Raw genomic sequence first — 18,998 nt, forward strand, 5'->3', positions numbered from 1 at the left:
CACTGTGTTGTTAAATTTTTTGATAAAGGGAAAAGGGTGAGTATTTCCATGTCTTCCTGAAAGTTAGGGAGGCAGATTCCGTAGGCTGTTTTGGTAGTACCATTTTCATAACACGTACAATGTCCTTTCTAACATTATTTAGTCCTGTGTAGCTAGCTTCTCCTTTTTTTTTTTTTTTTTTTGGCTAGCTTCTACTTTTTAATAAGCTCTTTGAAGTATTATCTTATATATCTCTGAAGTCTGTACAGTTCCTTGAATATTATGTAAACTAAATAAAGCCTTTGAATCCGGGAATTTCAGAAGTGAAAGGGAACTTAGAATTTGTCCACTTTTTCATTTTGCGGATGATGAAATTGAGGATTAGAGAAGTAACACAATTTGTCTGTAGTCACACAGCTTGAATTCAGGTCTTTATTTGTCTTTTGATGGCTTTTTCTTTTATTTAATTTTTATTTATTTACTTATTTTAATTTTTTTAAGGTTTTTTCATTTATTTTAGAGAGAGAGCACACGCCATTGAGTGGGGGAAGGGGCAAAGGGAAAGAATCTCAAGCAGACTGTGTGCTGAGCACGGAGCCTGCCACGGGCTCGATCTCAGGCTCCTGACATCATGACCTGAGCTGAAAGCAAGAGTCCAACACTTAACGGACTGAACTGCCCAGGTGCCTCAATCTATTTTTTACAATAGAATAAGCAGTTCTCTTGATTCCTGCAGATATGGAAGGCTGTTCGGTGATATTCAGAACCACCGCAGTAATGGTGGTTTTCCTGATTCGTGTGTAGTCTACGGTAATTACAGGCATTCCTAGTCTCAAACTGCTGTCAAACCAGTAAGACTGCATTCAGGCATCCATCATTTTCAGGATGTTGGTAACCTGGGCATCTTTCCCCCAAATAACCTTGTCTCCTTGTGTTACAAGGCTCAGCTCACTCACGTTCACCTCCAGGACAGTACCTTTGGTAATAACACCCAAAGTTGTACATAGTGGGGAAGAGGGTTTCTTTCTTACACCAAGCACTTGTAGGCAAAATGTGGCTTTCACTTCAGGATGTGTTACATGGGCGTTTTTGACACATAAGCCCATTGGCCTAATGAATCTTTCATAATTAGGTGGTTTTCGAGTAAAGCCATCTCCAACAAAGCAGACCTAAGTAACCATCCACTTCCATGCTTTCTTCCTTCTCTTTCCTGTTTGAATAACTTTTAATACTTCTTTTTCCCTGGGCAGGAACCTTGGGCAAAGGAGCTCCCATTTCTCTGCTTTTTCTTTTCGTTTTTGTTGAATCATATTGAAAAGTATTTTAGGTGGGGACTGTCCCTCCCTGGCCAGTAGATATGCAGATGCTGCTCCTTGTGGAGTCTTCCCGTCATTCTTCTGTTCAGTGTTTCTCTTTTCATGCACCTTTTTTTTCCCCCCAGATTTTATTTGTCTATTTGACAGAGAGAAAGAGAGAGAGAGCGTGAGAGCACAAGGGGGAGTGGGAGAGGGAGAAGCAGACTCCCACTGAGCAGGGAGCCTGACTAGGGGCTGGATCCCAGGACCCTGGGATCCTGACCTGAGCCGAAGGCAGGCGCTTCACTGACTGAGCCCCCCAGGCGGCCCTCTTGTCATGCATCTCGATAGTTTATTCTCAGCATGGCGCTGCTCGTGGTAGAGCTTAGCTTTCTGACCAGTCATCTTTTTTGCTTTCTTTGAATGTTCATGAGGCTCTTGATCTTGCTTCTTTCTCTTTTTCTCATGGTGACCGAAGGATAGCCATCGCACTTCCGGTGTCACTCGTATGTTTGGTGGCCCAGTGATGGACACAGAGCCGCTGGGTACAGCTGCTGGGACACCAAGAAGCTCTTGATTTTCGTGCGTCACAGACCTGTGAGCTGACTCCACAGTGTGTGATGGAAACGAGACAGTCCTGAAACGACCAAGTCCAGATAAAGCGCGACACGTCGGTTCTGAGCTCTGTTCTTCATGTTTTTTTCTCTCTTTTCAAATAAACACAGTCAGGCCTTGTGTGTAGTTTGATGTCAGTAAGGAATCAGCACCCTGGTCACTCCATGGCATCCTTGGGTTACCGCAGGATGCCTGACTGCTCACGGGAGATGGTTATGGGATTGCGTTTCCCTGCCCCTGGACTCTCGTTTGGAGAGGAGCGATAAGGTGTGGAGCGTGGTCTGCCCCACTGTGCGAGTAGCTCTGTGCTTGATCTGATCCTGGCTGGAAATTGTAGGCGGATGAAAACACAGAGCGTGGTGCCCGACGGCAGTACTGTCCCACGGAACTTCCTGCCTTGGTGGAAAGACCCATGCATGGACTGGCTGATATGGCGGACACCAGCACGGGGGCAGTGGAACACTTGAAATGTGACTCTCCCTGGACATGAATCTTAAATTACACTTAATTTTAAGTGATTTAAAATTAAATAACCCCCTGTGGCCAGTGATCATTATATTTGACAGTGTTACGGAGCAAAGAGCTTTGGGGAAACAGCATCCAACCCAAGAGAAGAGATAAAAGAATATGCTGTCCCTAGGCTGACACTGGGCACACGGTGCTTGCAACAAAGTTGGGCTCAACAAATGATTTTCAAAGGGAATTAAATAGAAGTGAAGTTTTGAAGGAAGACCGTAGCCTGATAAGGAGATGGTAGATATTAGGATGAAGGAGTAGTTGGTTTACTTATTTATTTTGTCATCCTGTGGAAACTTTCAGTGTCAGGAGAGGGTGGCTCTGCCAAGGCGAGAAGACAGTGGCTGTGGGACCGAAGCCTGCAGGCACCGGCCAGCAAGGGCGCTCGCAGGCGCTTGGATGACGCGCCGATGTCAGAGGCCTTTCGGCTGCTCCCCATCTTTTGGCATCTCAGAGACGCATTCTAGCCATTCTAATTCCTCACAAGAATGAGAAAAAACGAGAAGCTTCCCCGTAAAAGGGCTTTACAGTGGTTGGAATCCTTGTTGAGGATTTAAAATTGGGGTATAAGGAATCCCCCCCTTTTTTCTTTTTAAGCTCACTTCTCTTTCCTGCGTCTGAGAAAGTCGGAAGGAAGCCGAGAAGCCCATGGGGACGTAGCATTGAGAGAGGGCTGGGCCTCCTGGTCGACCCGCAGGGCTGTCTGCGGGTTCCTGGGCACCCCGCACTAGCTGTGCCAGCGTGGGCACCCTTCTCACCTTCTCTGAGTTTCATTTCTGTCGTAGAATGACAGAGACTGCGTCACAGAATCTTGGAGAAGGTGAAATGAAATGTCAGTGAAAATGTGTGATGGAGAGTGACTGACAGTTAATACTTGTGGACGCTTTTTGGGAATTGCGGAAATTACTGAGACTCCTTAAAAGAGTGAACTTTGCAGAAGGCTTCCTGATAAGTCTTTCCCGGCTTGCCAAGTGTCCCCATGGCTGTGGGTCATTGAGAAGCTCAGTTGACATGATTTCCCCTGTTTGGTTGTTGCTGGAAGATGTCAGAAACAATATAAATCTACATGACCTTCTTTGGCCACTCAAAGCTTTTGAATGTCAGGCCGACTGATTCAGTAGCTGCTTTTTCTCTTGTTCAGAAATCCAGGAAGATTTTTCACCCCTATTTAAGATGACATATCCCAAACATTTTGAAGAAAATTAAGTGCCACATAGAAAGAACACATTTTACCAACATTTCTGTCACCAAACTTTTCTAGGTACATTTGCTCTGGTATTTAAGGCCATGTGTCACTTGCTCTGGGTTATAACTTCGTGTTTTGTTCTGACTTTTGGTTTATTGTTAATTAGAATAGTTGCCATTTATTGAGTGCTTACCTTATGTCCGCTTCTCTACAAATATTACCCATCTTCCTTAAAACAGCGTTGCATGTTGGTTATTAGTGTCCTGTTGGTCTAAGCAGACAGCTGACACTGACCCCTGCAGGCTGCCCAGGATCGCCGGGGGTTAGTGGCAGAGCTGGTGCTCTTCGTGGAGGTGGAGACGCCTGTCTTGCACTGCTGTGTTCCCAGCACCTACAAAAGTGGCACGTACTTGTGTATAAATGCACGGACGAGTGAACGGACAAACAAATGAGTGCTTCGTGCAAAGACCCTGCTGTTGCCTCTTCGTCACATTGCTTCCAATTAAATTAGCGAACAGTCACGACACTCCGAATTTAGTTCCTTTCACTCCATGTGCACTGAGCCTGGGCTCTGTCCCAGCCCCGTCGTCGGCCCTGGGGACAGAGCCGTGGGCAAGGCAGACAGCCTCTGTGCCCTCATTGTGCTTATGTCACGGTGGCAAAGACAGATGTCAAGTAACTCATCAGGCTGATGAGTGACGTGAAAGGGGAAGAGCTGGGTGATACGGAAATGTATTCATGTTTGGTCACCTGGTTCCTAAAATAACTTCTATGTTGATCTGTATCTTCTTGTTGCCGACCTGCGTGCCTAGCACAGCGCCCGAGGTCATACAGCTTCTGACGCTTAGTGAGTCCACAGTCAGGGAACTGAATGGAGCTAAGCTAATGTTGAAAACGCTCAGGGCTTTACTGAGACAACTGAGGCAACGGTGTTGATCTTGTTCCTCAGAAGACGAGGTGTCTCCTTCCATAGGTTGTCAGTCAGGCCACCCCCATTCTGGCGACTCGGGGTTGATGAGGCCGTCCTTCGCCAGCAAGAAAGGGGAGAGAGAGAAAGGTGCTTGTTAAGTGAGCTTAAGGCTTTGCAGTCAGACTCCTGGATTAAAACTGACAATAATACCTGTGAATTTGAACCGGATAACTTTGCTTCTTTGAGTCTCCGTTTCCTCATCTGTGAAATGGGGATGGGAATAGGTTATTCTGAGGAGCACATCAATAGTGCATGTAAAGCCTGGATGAGTCAGAAACATTCAGTATATTTTAGCTCTTTCTTAAAAAAGCCCAAAGGAAAGGAACTGGGTTTCCCTATAAATGGAAGTGGAAATATCTAGGGAGCACTTCCCTTTGAAAATTTTCTTTCTTACACATATTTTAGAATTTGCTGCTCTTCAGTGCTCTTGATAATTTTGTTAAAAATTGTTTCATACCATAAAAGTACAGTAAAAATCACCTAAAATGTTCAATTATGGTACAATTCAAACAGATACATCATTAGAAAAAATAATAGAAGGGGCTGCATGTGCCATCACATAGCGTAACAGTCGTTAACCACGGGCAAATCGTGTTTCGTTTGCGCTTCACAACGGACGCTGCCCCCGGGGGATTATTTTGAGGCAAATCTCAGAAAACATATCTTTTAAGGTCTAAATTCCTTCATATGTGTATGGGGTACTTCCTTTTAAGGAAGATAAACGTAAATGAAATGATAATTATTCTTTTATTCATCCTGAGTCCTTCCTATGATGGCACATCCTACTCCGGGAGTTTTTTTAATTTTTTAAATATTTGCCCAAAAGGGTCTGTCATGTTTCTTTTTTCTTTTTTTATTGTGGTAAAATACACATATCATAAAATTTACCATTTTAACCATTTTTAAGTGTACAGTTCAGAGGCATTAAGGATATTCACAGTGTGGTGTAACCATCACCACCCTCCACCTCCCAAAACTGAAACTTGCACCATTAAACACCAATTTCCTAGTCTTCTCTTTCACCCCTGGCAGCCGCCAGGCCACCTTATGGATGCGGCAGCTCTTGGGACCCCATGTAAATGGAGTCGTAGCGTCTTTGTCCTTTTGTGACTGGCTTCTTTCCCTCATATGATGTCCTCAGGGTTCATCCATGCTCTGTTACATATCAGAATTTTCTTTCTTTTTAAGGCTGAATACTGCACCGTATGGGTCTATGTCACATTTTGTTTGAATGTCATCTGTCGCTGGGCACTTGGGTCGCTGCCCCTTTGGCTGTTGTGAATAATGCTGCAGCGAACACGGGTGTGCAGATGGCTCCTTGAGTCCCCGCTCTCCCCTCCGGAGTTGGAATTGCTGGATCGTATGGTAAATGTATCTTTAATTTTTTTGAGGAGCCGTCGTACCGATGTCCTTAGTCGCTGCAGCATTTTACATGTTACGGAGCACAAAGGTCGTAGGTCTGCACACCCTCACCAGCACTTGTTACCTTTGCTAGTAGTCGTCCTAACGGGGACTAAGTAGCATCTCGTTGTGGTTTGGATTTGCGTTTCCCTGATGCCTGAGCACCTTTTCATGTCCTTATTGGGCTTTTTCATATCTTCTTTGGAGAATCCATGAGCTTTCAGATACAGATTAGATTGTCTCAGGAATGGTTTTGACCTATGAACTATATGACCATTTAGATTTCTGTCTAACCAAAATTCTGTTATTTTTGCTTGGAATTCTGAGCTAGATTTTAATAATGGGGAGATCTTTAAAGTCATTTCTATTCTTAGCTTCCAGGTTTTTAGCTAAGAGTGAAACCTCCATAATTGATTCTTTTAGGTGGTAGTGATGAAACTTGATGAATAAAAAATAAATAAAATAACAAATTTAAAAATAAATTACATTTTATTTTAGTCTGAAATAACCGCATTTTGGGTTGTTGAGATGGGGCAGGAAGTCTCACATCTCTTAGAGAATCTTGTAAATGCTTTAAAGAATATCCCAGACCCTCTCAAAATTATAATATTCATTGTCCTTCTTTGGCTTTTATATAGTCTCCCCACACTTTTTTTTTTAAAGATTTTATTTATTTATTTGACAGAGATAGAGACAGCCAGCAAGAGAGGGAACACAAGCAGGGGGAGTGGGAGAGGAAGAAGCAGGCTCATAGCGGAGGAGCCTGACATGGGGCGGGATCACGCCCGGAGCTGAAGGCAGACGCTTAAGGACTGAGCCACCCAGGCGCCCCTCCCCACACTTTTATTCCCAGTGCATTAAGTTTGGATAACAATAGTGAATATAGAGCATTCATTCTGTCCTGAAGATAAGAAGACAGATATATTTATGATTATAACTAGAAAAGGTAATTTCAGATGGATCTCTCCTTCCCTCTTAAATCTTGGCCTTATGCAGTTATTTATTTATTTTTAGAACATTTCTTTTAATTTTAATGAAGTCTCCGTACAGGTCATTTGGGATGGGAGTTTTAATGGCTTGAATCCAAAGCAGTTTATCTGTGGGAGGTGAGTTCTGACTCTCCCCACTAACTAGCACTGGATTACATATGGCCTTAAAACTCAAGAGATAGTCTTAGTCTGAAAACTTACTAGAAGCAAATAAGTTTATTTGTACCATATTGATTTGTTTGACCCAAAGCTCATGGTCTGTCCTTGACATTTCCGCATTAACAGCACTCTGCGTTTACATGTGGGCACGTGGCCACTGCAGTGATGGCCCCATTTCCTAGGCTCCCGAGACCTGCGAGGCATGGCCGTGGGATGCCTTCTGGCCGATGAGATGTAAGCAGAAGAGATGTGGATAGCATCTGAGACATGCCCTTTAAAAAGAAGGATCTACCTTTCTCTTTCCCCTTTCTCCTTCTTGCCGGCTGGTATCCAGTTGTCTTGGCCATGAAATGAAAGGTGACGCGTGTGGATGGCAGAACAACAAACGGGAGTGGACCTGGGTCCCTGATCACTGTAGCGTCAGCACGCTGACTGGACTTGCCTGCGTAAACTTTCATGTGAGAGGAAATTAACGTATGTCTTCTTCTTCTACTGTTTGCAAGATTTTATTTTTTTTAAAGCAGTCTTAGAGATTTCCCAATTAGCCCCTGCCCCTACATAGAGTCCCCTATTACCAACGGGATTCCCCAGAGCAGTACATTTGTTACCAAGGACGGGCCTGCACTGACACGTCGTGATCTCCCAGAGTCCACAGTGTGCTGTAGGGTTCAGTCCTGGGGCGACACCTTCTGTGGGTCTGGACAAACACGTCATGATGTGCATCTATCGCTATTATTTGTACAGAGTTTTTTCGTTGCCTTTCTTCTCTTCAAGATATTGTGATTTTCTGTCAGTTGCAATAAACCCAAATTCTAACCAATTCAACAACTATATCCAGTGCCTTTTATTTCACATCTGTAAGATGGTAACAGGGCTCAAGTTTTATTTGAAATAGAAGTTTTTCGTTTGATTTTAAAAACAATCTATTTGCTGTCTAGGAATAAATCTAGTTTCTTTGAAACAACTTAATTGAGAAATTTGGACTTAGATTAATTATGCATATGGTTTAATTTAATTCAGCAAATGCTTATTGAGCAATTATTATGTGCCAGGCAATTTACCGGGAAGTGTCAGGGGATAAAGAATCATTGATGACGATAATACGCTCTTTACCAGAGCAGTTTACGGCGTCAAGATTGGAGGATCCGCAGATTCACGAGTAATTTCCCTACACACACACACACACACACACACACACACACACACACACACACATTCTCCTAAAATTGGCAGTGCAGTTACTTGGTTTATAAAAATTCCTGTTTTCCTATAAGGAAACGGAGGCCTGGGAAGGTTATTTGCCCGTGTCAAAAAAACATTGTAAATGAAAACCATATTATTTATTTTACTGCAAATTAAATATGGCAAGGGTAAGAGGAAAAACTTTAAAGAATATTTGAACTTCTCTCTTCACCCTAGAACTTGGTTACCCTACAGCGGAGCGTGCACAGAGGGCTCTCTTGCAGTGTCTTTGCTTGCTTGGAAGTTTGGCTCACTAAAAATGGGGTAATTTTATATAATAAAACAAAAACTGCTTACAGTTGTAGAGCTAGGCCAGGACTGCATAGAGTTATTTGAACATGACATGTTAACCTTGTTTTATGTTTGGAAGCATTTCGTTGACACATCTATGAAAACCAGTATGAACTGCCCACCTTGGTACCATCTGTGGTAGGACTTGTTCATTCTTAACCATAGAAATGAGGTCCTGAGCTGAATTTTAGCCAAGAATTAAGTAAGTGCAATGAGAACCCTTTATCTGTAATGATTTATTCCACCAGTCCATGGTGCCTCAGTATATAAAAAATATCTACTCAACATAGCAAAATATGGGCATTTCCGCTATAGCACAATACAGTCCTTTAAAAAAACCACATTTTGCAAAAACACACAGTATAAATAACTGCCGTTTTAAGGGAAATAGAATTGGAATAGATCACTCTAAACATTTTAGCCACTCAAAACATTTGCTGTTATAATTTAACATTAGCCAGGACAATAGCGATCTTATTAAAAATAACAGCACAACTATAATAACCTGCTAACTTCCCTCTAAATAAAGGAATCACAGGGTAATACAAGGCTTTCTCTCTAAAAGGCAAAGGAGAAGGCAGCTCGATGGAGGAGTAGATAAGGAAGCATTGGGTCTGCCAAATTCTGAAAACAAGGACAGAGGGACATTAGCATCAGAATTTGCAGGTAGGGGAGCAGGGAGAGGCTTTGCACAAAATGGTCTGGCTCCTTCTCTAGGCTTTGCTTGTTTGTTTTGTGCAAATATCTGAGAGGAACGTGCAGTAAACCCTTTTGAAACCTCACGTGTAGCCAGGTTGAGCCAGGAGGAAGGGCAGGCCACGTGGGCAGTGCTGCATTCTGTCGCGGCTTGCTGCACCCACCCGTGTGTGTGTGTGTGTGTGTGTGTGTGTGTGTGTGCGTGCGTGCGTGCACGTGTGGGGCCTCTGTGTCGTGATAGCACAAAATATAATGTGCTGAGAACTGCCGGTGGGGCTTCCGTGTTGGACTGACACATTTCCCTGGTTTACCAGTTGTGTGTGGGCTAACTCTCGTTACGGAAGTACACCATGCGTAAAATCCACCATCCATCAGAAGACCATTGAACCCTCACTGTCAGACTGGGGAGCCTGCCGAGTCAGGGCGAGAAACAAAATGAATGTGTTTGACAGAAGGGTGGTACAAGGAAAGGAGGCAGAGGAAACGAACAGGGGGCTTAGGGCAGGTTTGGAAAGGGAAGGTGAATATGTTGTGAACCCGCCATATGCCGAGTTTGGTATTGTTTGAGTTTCATAGCGGCCCCATGAAGTAGGTATTGTTCCCCCATTCTCCACAAGAGTTAATGAGGCCCAGAGAAGGTGAGGATTCTGCCCTGAGGCCACACAGAAGGAAAGTGGTGGTGTCAGGATTTGAAATCGAGTCAAGACTGGGCGATTCCTTATTGGATTGGAATATGGAACCTGAAGTCCATGTCTTGAGGGCAGTGGACTAGCCTTCTGTGGCCTCGGGAACTTGCAGGGAGCTTGTAAACCCTCTGAGCTTCTTTCCGCTCACATACAGAGGGGACAGGGACAGGCACGCCAGAGGGTGATTGTGACAATGATACATGATAAGACACGTGGAAGTGCTTCGCAAGTGTTCAGACATCATGCAGCAAGAAGGCATTTTATTTTCCTTCCACGGAACTTCCAGCTCTTTTCATTAAAAATAGTTCTAAATATCAGTGGTTTTTAAGATCGTGGGCTTCATGGTGTATATAGTCACAAGTGAAAAAAGGAGAGAGAGGAAGGGTTTCTGGGATGAGGCATAGCTGCTCGGTTCCAGAGCAGAATCCATCTGTGCATCGAGAAAGCTGAAGGAGGGACCGCGGATTTGCAGCAGCAGACACTGCTGAGGTCTAACCGCACAGCCACACAGTGGCATCTCCCGGAGTGCGTCTAGGGGCTTGGCAGCGGCAGGAAGATTCTTGCGGGGTCCCTGTACTTGATTTAGCGATCGTCTTCCTCCTTGTGCTCCCACTTCCCTCTCCTTCCGTGTGCAGACACGGATGACTGAGCACTTGAGCTGATGGAGGATGTGTGGTGAGAGCTGCCCTGGGAGGTATTTTACAGGTGACAGAAGGTCTTACGGCAGTGAGGGTGGGGCTCGGGAGAGCGCAGGGCCGACTGAAGCCTTTCTGCGAAGTGTTGCCTTTCCCAGCTCTACCTGGACCTGGGGCTCTAAAGCTAATTTGATGTGCCTTTAAAATGTTTTGGTTTCTCTGCTCCTTAAGTAGTTCTGGTAATGCCAGAACTGCCTCGTAGGAATGATCTCGGATGAGGACATCAGTGCTAGTGCTGATCTAAAAATACTCTTTTTATTCTTTTTCATTTAGTCCATTTTTTGTATCTATGTGAGATGGTAGACGTTAAGTAAAGTAATTGTGGTCATCATTCAGGTAAGTCAAGTCATTATACTCTATACCTTAAACATACACAGCGGTATATGTCCATTATCGCTCCATTAAAATGGGTGAAAAGTTAAGGATTTAAAAAAAATACTCTATAAAAAAGGTTGAATGCTAAAAACGTATAAAGAAGAAATAAAATTAATCATAATCCCATTGCTTTAAGATAACAACTGTTAAGTGTTTGGTTTGTTCTTTTATATATGTGTGTGTGTGTGTGTAAATTTACACAAGACGAGTATCAGTGTAAATCGAGGAGTGGTGCACTGCAGTCAGCGGCTGGCTGGCTTGCGCCCTCTCCCTGGTCTGCATTCAGTGACGGCAGGTTGGCAGATGGAAATCGGCCATGGTAGGAGTACTGACAGCATGGGAGCTCCTTCACCCTTTTCTCCCGTCTTAACTGTTGCGAAATGCTTACCAGCACACCACTGTGTGCGTGCGTGCGTGTGTGTGTGTGTGTGTGTGCGCGCGCTTTCTTCTTCTTCTTCTTTTTTTTTTTTTTTAATATTTTGAGCCCTTTAAGAACAGGATCCGGGTCTGATTTCGGTTTGTGTCCCAACAGAAAGGAACACGTTGCCTGACAGATTTACTGGATATTTCATAAGTGTCTGACAGATCAAGGATGGTATGAAGGAAGGAGTGGTTAGAATTGTGGTTAAAATTTTTGCAACAGAGTCGATACATTTGTTGACTAACATTTTATTAGTAAGTAGTTCTATAAACCAAGACCAAAGGGACGGTTTTACAGTTTGCTGTCACTTGTTGAATTAATAGCAGTGACATTTGTGCTAATTCCAGGAGCATTAAGCAGCCAAGTAAGTCTCCACAGAGTAGGAGCTAATTGGACTCACCCGGAGTCCCTGGTCTGTTCTTGTGGTCATCACTAGCTGGTTGGCTTGGACAGTCTGTCTGGGTCCTAATTCCTCGGTTTGTGCAAATGCACGTATTCTGCGCGTGTGGGAGGGGGATAATTGACGTACAGATGATTTCTAAGCAGTGCTAAGTTGTCAAGATGTGTGTCAGGGTGCCAGAGAAACTTCTCACTCCCCCAGTAACCTGAGAGGTAGCTCATCTCCAGAGGTTATAACCCCCTGCCCCCACCCCTGCCCCTTACAAGTAGGCTCAGTCTGCAATTTCTCATGGCGCTCTCTAACTTTATTTCATTTAGCCCTCCTTATTAGTGTGGAGATTGGAATAATCAATGTGCAGGAAATTAATTGCCCCATGGACATCATTTTTGATCGTTTGGAACATTAGACTGGCAGAACCCAGTGCCCCTGCCTGCTGATTGTTAATGACTCCTAATATGCCATAATTTAATAATGCTTGTGGAAATTTTGCTTTCTTTTGTATCTGCGTATATTAAAGGGTTTTTGCCTAACTCAGTGGATAATTCTTGAAGTGATTTTATAACTAGAACTACTGGTAGGGCCTTTTTGACAAGACATCTCCCTTTTTATTGCAATTTCCTGTTTTGTAAAAAATATGGAATGGTCATACTGTGCAAAGGAAACAAAAATCCTGGGCTTTCTTATGCTACTTTAAAAAATCTACAGTATGGAAGGAAAGTTGTGTCAGTTGAGTGAGTTTTGCTGTTTGGGGAAAATGCTCAGTGTGTCCCTCCCCACCGATTGCCCTGTAATATACAAAAGAGCTTTTGACTCGAATGCCCGGAGGAGCTTCCCCTCCAGAGAGGGGCCCCAGGGGCATGTGTGTGGTAGGACTGTCACTGGTATTTTTAAAGCATTACATGGTCTAGAGTGATCTTTGTAACCCAGCCAACCTTGTGACTGAGGATGAATCCTGATGTTTCAACCACTGCCCTTGCAATTAGTGGAAACCTTAATTACTCTTTTAAGGGAAAAGGTTTTTAACTCTTCAGTTCACTGCTGTCTTCTTAGTGTCAGTCTAGAAGCTGAGAATTCAGAAAAGCTTTTATTTGTCTCATCTGTCATCTGCTTATTCAAGATAAACATTTGATCTCTGGTATACCTTTTTTTTTTGAAGGGATTAAAACACTTTCCAAAATATATATATTGTATTATATACAATGTATATTACTGACTTATTCCACGGATAGATTTCTGAGCAAGTTCCTTTGTGGTTATGGCTTTTGTTTTGTTTCAACATTGCAGAGCCAAACAGTGTTCATGAGACCATGATATTATAATTGCTATTTATGTAGAACTTTCACAGAAACTGATCAAAACAGAGAAATATCAAGGACTACTTTTTGTAGACATAAGAAGCTAAGTTACAGAATAAAAAGAACATTTTTGTACTAAAAAAGAAATCTAAAACTCCAAGTGGCCTTTTAATAATCTCGTTAATAGATCTCTGCATAGTATCTCTGCAAATAGTTTTGGTATTCTTACACAAAAGTAAGAAAATATAGAGTATTACTTTAAATCATTGCTAAATTATTGAGATTTAAAGAGTCAAATCATGCTTATTAGGCATAGTAAAAGATTGCCATAACCTAACATTTAGGTACATTTCAAACTTTACAAAGTGCTTTTATAGAAGTCATTTCTTTGAAGCCCTCCCTCCTATCCTGTGGGAGTTATTATCCTTAGTTTATTGGGCAGATGAGAAACCTCAGTCTCAGACTTAGCCAAGATTATAGACGTGGAGACACGAGCTCAGGGTTTCTAATTCACAGAGTAGTTCCCATTCTCCCATTCCAAGTCTTTTCCTGTCCCCCAACCCCTAGATGTTATTCTGAATGTATCTGTTCCGATGGACTCCAAGTAAAGATTGAAAGGATCCAGAATAGACACATCCAGTTATCACTGGATTACCTGTGGCAAATTTTCTCCTGTGAAGACGTAGACTTTGGGAAGTTACTCTCATCTTAGTAACCTCATGTCACCAACTGAGTGTTTTTCTGTCAAAACCAGGAGTCTGGCAGGCCTTGAGAAGTCAACGGTGGAGAGCTGAGGGACACAAATAAGTACTGTAGCTGTCGATGCCTTTGAGGAGAGCCTCGGTCTGTCTCTCTGTTGACCTGCTTTGGAGATTCTTTCTAAACTATAACTCCTGAATTTCTTCTCTGTGAAAGAGCCTTCAAAGCATAAAACCTTGTGTTTGTTACCCATTTCCCCAAGGTGGGGAGTGAACTGAGGCAGACAGGAGGGCATAGTCCCAGACATCATCGCTCACCATTTTGGGATGAAACTCTCTGTCTTTGGCAGGAGGCCATGAAAACAAAGGCTGGTGGGGAAATGGGCTACCTGTTGCATTCCTATAATGTCAGACACCCTACTATATGGTTCAGAAGTTGAAGTTTTAATTTTTTTTCTTGGTCCTGTTCATATCCATTTGTGGGGGAGGATTCAGAAGCTTTATTTTATTGGCATTCCAACTAAACTCTCCAAGGAAGTTTAAGCCTTCAGTAAATTTCTGTTTCTCATTTGCTTACAGACATGCAAATAGGAGAGCTGCACCACAATCAAGTTCTGAAAACAGTTTGCACAATTAATTAGATTTTCTCTAAAAGGAGAATGTTTCACTGTCTTAGACATTTCCTAAGCAGAGTGTGAAGGGACCGTGCAAGTTATCTAACTCACTCCTCCCTTCCCAGCTCCCCTCGGGGGACCTCCATCAGTAGAACAGAGTTCACTTCCTCAGGAGGAAGCCATGGTTGGACACCGCAAACCATTATAGATTAGTTCCTTACATTAACATAAAATCTATTTTTCTGGCACTCTTTCCCGTGGTTCTCATTTACATTTCCAGATTTACACGAGACCCAAGCCCTCATTCACACAAGAGCACTTCACCTGTACAAAAACAACAGTCATGGTTTCCCAAGCCTTCTCTTCCAGGATTAATGTTTCTGTTTCATGTAGCCCTGTCGCAGCCCATGATGTGGTTTGCGGATCCGTTTCCCTACTTGTTGGTCTCCCCTGGAGGAGCTCTAACAGGCTGATGCCTCACTTACTTCCAGCCCTGTGCTTACAGTTTTCACGACCATGTCTCATATGATTACCTTTTAAAACCGCTTGGTATTTTTTGGAATAAATGTTTAAAAGTCAATCCCATAGACACATCAGGACTGGAGCGCAGCCTGGGGGTGCAGCCGGTGGGAGGGAGATTTCAGCATGAAAGTAACCGCAGAACAATTTTAGGAACTCGATTGCACTCTCTGTCCACTACGAGTTTAACCTTCCAGGGCCAACACAATTCTTCCTCCATCTGCTGAACTCCCCCCAGCATTTTATTGATGTTTCTCTTTGACACTGATCATTTTTCATCACTGTGTTACCATAAATCTTTTTCCTGTGTGTGAATGAATGAATAATTACCTTCTGACTCCCTGACTGAGGATATCTGAATAGAAACTGTGTTGCCCGATCTGCTTCTTTGTAAAACATTGCTGGTCACACTTCCAGCTGGCCAGTAAAATTGCCCAAGACTAGTTGTTTATTTACTCTCTCATGTTAGAGAGACTGTGGATTAGATGAGACTAGTAAAAAACATGCAGAAATAAAATAGTAGAAATGATTGCTAGATCCCAGGTCTAAAACTTAGACTATATAAGGGAATAAGTAATAGTAGTAATAATAATAACACTAATAAGAACATCAATAACAACATAATAGCTAAACTCTACTTTTCTTTACCACATGGGTGGCATTGTGCTAAGCACTTTACATATGCTATATAATTTAATCCTTGAACTAGTTACAGATTTGAGAAGTCAAGGAATATGCCAAGGCCAGGCTGCCTGTTGCAGAGCCAGGATTCAAACCCAGATTTTTTTTTTCAAGCTCATTCTCTCAACCATTGTGTTATAATGCAGTACACTCAATAGATTGTCAGTAAAGTTTCATTAGCATACTTTTGCCCTCAAAAGGAAGCTAAGAGGTTCTGCAAACTTAGTGATGACTTTCAGTTCAATGAACAAAAAAGCACAATGGGTAAGTGACTGGCTGAATACAATACCTTCCTTCTTAGATTAGACTCTGATTTTTTTAAAGATTTATTTATTTATTGGTGTGTGACTGGGGGGAACGGCAGAGGCATAGGAAGAGAGATCATCGTAAGCCTACTCCCCACTGAGCTTGGAGACTTACCACTCAGGGCCCAACGATGGGCTCCGTCCCATGACCCTGAGATCATGGCCTGAGGTGAACTCAAGAGTTGGACATTTAGGGCGCCTGGGTGGCTCAGTCGTTAAGCGTCTGCCTTCGGCTCAGGGCGTGATCCCGGCGTTTTGGGATCGAGCCCCACATCGGGCTCCTCCGCTGGGAGCCTGCTTCTTCTTCTCCCACTCCCCCTGCTTGTGTTCCCTCTCTCGCTGTCAGGCTGTCTCTGTCAAATAAATTAAAAAAAAAAAAAAGAGTTGGACATTTAACTGACTGAACCACTGGACATTTAACCGACTGAGACTCTCTCATTTTTGATAGGATATGAAGTGGGCAACAAAGTAATATGTGTATTTTAAACATCTCTTTAGTTGTTTTTTGATATCTGCAGGAGGAAATAGTTTAGAAAAACAGAAGGAAAAATCCACTAAAGAAGAACACATGTAATACAGGAATCATGGAAAAGCCAAACTAAATAGAGATGAAATGATGGATTAATGAAAACGTTTGTTGTGTGCCGAAAGAAAGAAGGCTTAATTTTGCTCTGTATTGTGGAAGGATGTGCCTCTAGATTCTGGGATGAAATATACTTTACATAAGAAAAGTCAACCACAGGAATGGCTTGACTAGTAGAGAGTACAGTGGAAAGTCTGCCACCTCTTTCCTGGGTATTATAATTCTCTTTTGCATGAATGTTTTCAACAGCTTTTTGTTTGAGCAGCCCCCTCACCATTGAGATCATAGTGAGCCCTCAATCCAAGGAAGACTCTAGATAGTTTGCAGAGAAGCTGCCGTGTACTGGAGCCTCGACAAGTTCTACTTTGGTGATTTGATTATTTAAACCCAAACCCTAGTTTTATGTTTAAGTCTGTTTAATTACATTTTATTAAATGCCAGTCAGCTTTCCATAATGTTGGGGTTCTTAATGTGCTGGATTATGTGGTACATTTCCTTTCACTCTCAGATGTATGACATGTGCCCCTTGAAGCTCATCGCATCAGAGGATGGAGCCACGAGGTTTCACTTCAGTTAGAAACTTGCCACCAACTTTTCATTGACTTGTGAACCAATGTTCTCTGGTGTACCGCTGTAAAATTGAATTTTAAAGCATCATGTATCTTTTCTTTCTACATCTCAGCTTCAACTTTGTCACATGTCTTGCAAGATCTCACTGAAGTTTCTAGAGCTAAGGAACATCTTCCTTTTATCCAGTTCCAAGGACAGAACCACATGGTCCAGTAAATAAGGACCCACGGGAACTTGGTTATTGATGACTCTTAGCTCCCTCATGCTCATTAGGGAACAATATTAAAGGGAACATATGGTATGCTGACATCACCCAGCCCTGCGTGGAAGATTAGCTCTGCATTGCATTATCACTTCCATTAAGTCTCCTGTGAACTATTTTGTGTAGGATAATGTTGGAAGGAGACAGGTCTTTCACCACTGGTGATGGGCATTCTGTCTAGGAAGACCTCCCAGCAGCTGTAACTGGGTTTTCAAACATTTGGACATTTAAAACTGAAGGTGTACTTTGCACACCTTTTGATCTTCATTGACAGAATGCTTTCCTCCCTTTTAAACATGCTTTTGTTTCTTTTCTAATGATACTGTCTTTGGATCCTGTCAAGGTAAATTTGAAAATGATTCTGTAATGCCTTGATCTCTTTTGATTACATTTGCAACTAACTAGTGGACCTTGGGTGTGGAAGGTTTGGGTGTGGATACAGGTTGCCCTCAAACCCCTGAGAACATTAGGGGATGAATGACGGCCCCAGAGTTGACCAGTGAGGAAGGATAGACTGGTAGCTAGTGTATTTTATAGATAGGCTTTTTATTAGATGGAAGCATACCAAGTACTTAACAAAAATGATTTTTTTCATCCCTTTATGTTGTCTGTAAGGGAAATGAGGGAAAGTATTGCTTATGCAGGTAAGTGGTGATGACTTCTATTTCACATTTATTGTTGATTTTTAGATGTGAGTCTGGGTGTAGGTATTTCTTTAATAAAGAAAAAAAAAATCTTTATATTCCTGGTAGACCAGTTGCCTGAGCTTCAACTTTGTTTCCAGGGTATTTCCACAAAATAAATCACCCAGTTGCCGTATTAATTTTGGAGTAGTTAACAAGAGGTAAGATGATAGTCTTTTCTGAAATGTTCCTGTGAAGACTCAGATTTAATGAACTAAGTGCTACAAGAAGGCAGCATAAAGTATTAAAGCAAGCATCCCAGATAGCAGTCCCGCCTACAGATGAGCGAGCGTGCTGAAGAATGGGTAGCTGTGGTCCACGTTGGTTTTGGGGCACATGAAGATCACAGGTGGGAGCAGGCACAGGTTTGACATTCCGTCAAACTAAATGGATCTGTGTTAGAAATTAGAGTGCTGGGGTTCCTGGGTGGCTCGGTTGGTTAAGCATCTGCCTTCAGCTCAGGTCGTGATCCCAGGGTCCTGGGATCGAGCCCCGCATCGGGCTCCTTGCTTGGTGGGGAGCCTCCTTCTCTCTCTCCCTCTGCCTGCTGCTCCCCCTGCTTGTGCTCTCTCTCTCTGTCAGATAAATAAATAAAATCTTAAAAAAGATTAAAGCCCTAGCCATCAGAGGATGGCTGTAGGATGGTTGTAGGCTCTCCCTACAAACACTTGATTTAAAACCTTCCAGGGCCTGTGGTTTCTGAAGTTAAACATCTGCACCCTCGCTTGGAATTGGTGAATGACAGGTGGTCTTTTCAAAAGCCTACACAGTCACAAAACTTTAAGGAGATGATGCACCATGTAGTCCAACACTTTTATTTCACATATGAGGAGGTGGAACTTTCTAGAAGCTCAGGATTTGTCCAAGGTTGC

The 18,998-nt window shown here is 42.9% G+C and overlaps 1 protein-coding gene and 1 pseudogene across 2 annotated transcripts in view; one reads left to right on the forward strand and one right to left on the reverse strand.

The window, feature by feature from the left end:
- RGS7 (regulator of G protein signaling 7) overlaps positions 1-18,998 on the forward strand; it is a 550,126-nt gene that overhangs the window by 66,449 nt on the left and 464,679 nt on the right. The gene's annotated exons all lie outside the window — the stretch shown is intronic.
- LOC123791200 (ribosome biogenesis protein NSA2 homolog pseudogene) lies at positions 823-2,844 on the reverse strand (annotated as a pseudogene).

The sequence above is a fragment of the Ursus americanus genome, chromosome 2 (assembly GCF_024610735.1).
Source record: "Ursus americanus isolate L20-20 chromosome 2, mUrsAme1.1.p, whole genome shotgun sequence".
NCBI lineage: Eukaryota > Metazoa > Chordata > Mammalia > Carnivora > Ursidae > Ursus > Ursus americanus.